Source organism: Echinops telfairi, unplaced genomic scaffold (assembly GCF_000313985.2).
Source record: "Echinops telfairi isolate 266 unplaced genomic scaffold, ASM31398v2 ScPeMD7_10;HRSCAF=50, whole genome shotgun sequence".
Classification (NCBI taxonomy): domain Eukaryota; kingdom Metazoa; phylum Chordata; class Mammalia; order Afrosoricida; family Tenrecidae; genus Echinops; species Echinops telfairi.
In genome coordinates this window covers 1357018-1358572 of record NW_022103907.1, presented here as the reverse complement: position 1 = coordinate 1358572, position 1555 = coordinate 1357018, and positions in this window count along the sequence as shown.

Genomic DNA, 1555 nt, shown 5'->3' with positions numbered 1-1555 from the left:
TGCTTTAGTCTCTGGGCAGGGCCCTAGCCCAAGTCACGCAACTGTCCCAGATATTTTTTTGGCTTCCTCATGTACTTTTTTTTTTCCTTGGGCGCTTCTCAAAGTTAGTCTTGTTTTAGAGCCATTTATAGCCTCTCACTTAGATCGTGAGGCGCTGGGTATGAGAAAGATGAGATTTTCTGCTCCAATAAAGATTTACAGCCTCAGAAACCTTACGAGGCTGCTCTAAACTTCCGTCTAAGGTCACTATAGGCTGAAATTGACGCCCTGGCTGTGAGTTTTTTAGTTTGGAGTGTGGTATTAACTGATCCTTGGCAATGAACGTGACTTGGTATGGGCAGCCATCAAGTTGATTCTGACTCATAGCAGAGAGCTATCCCACAGAGAGTTCTGTAACATTTACAAAGCAGACTGCCACATCTTTTCTCTATTATTTATTTACAGGTAAGATTCTCCACAGCCTTTCTATTTTTTTCCCTCTACACATTTCCCTCCTGGTTTCTATCTAAAAGTGTAATCTACTTTCTTCTGTTGACAGACTGTGACCTTTTTCGCGTTGCTCTAGTCTTCTGTAGGAGGGGCCCCTGTGGTGTGGTGGTTATGCTTGGTCTGCCATGTGCACGGTCAGCAGAGTGAAATCAACAGCAGCCCCTAGGGAGAAAATGGGGTTTTCTACTCCCTTAAAGTCACAGTCTCAGAAACTCATAGGAGCAGTTCCGCCCTTTCCTACAGGGTCGCTATGAGTCGGCATCAACTCAATGGCAGTGAATATAGTCTTCTATATACATTTTACAGTGAATGGACCATAGTTCAATAATGTTGGTATTTGGATTTGCGTCCAGAAAGTCAAGATCCATCTAATATTAGCAACAGTATCCTTTCATCACATCCTCTTCTGAATCTGGCCTGAACCTCTGGCAGCTCCCTGTCAATGTATTGCTGCAAGTGCTGTTGGATGATCTTCAGCAAAATTTAATTGCATGTGGTATCCATGATATTGTTCAATAATTTGAGCATTCTGCTGGGTCACCTCTCTTTGCCATAGGTACAAATATAAATTTCTTCCAGTCAGTTGACCCAGTAGCTGCCCTCCAGTTTTCCTGGCATAAATGAATGAGTGCTTCCAGTGCTTGATCAGCTTGTTGAAACATTTCTATTAGTATTCCATCAATTCCTGTAGTCTAGTTTTTGACCAATGCTTTCAGTGCAGCTTGGACTTCTTCCTTCAGTAACACTGGCTCTTGCTCATGTGCTACATCTTGAAGTAGTGGAATGTTGACTAGTTCTTTTTTGGTACAGTGACTCGTGTATTCTTTCCATCTGCTTTTGAAGCCTCCTTCATTCAACATTTTGCTCATAGAATCTTTCAATACTTCAGCTCAAGGCTTGAATTTTTTCTTGACTTGTTTCAGTTTAAGATAAGCTGAGCATGTTCTTCCTTTTTAGTTTTCTAACTCTAGGTACTTGCACAATTCATTATTAATATTTTACTTTGTTTTCTTGAGATGCCCTTTGAAATTTTCTGATCAGTTCTTTGACTTCGTCATTTCTTCCA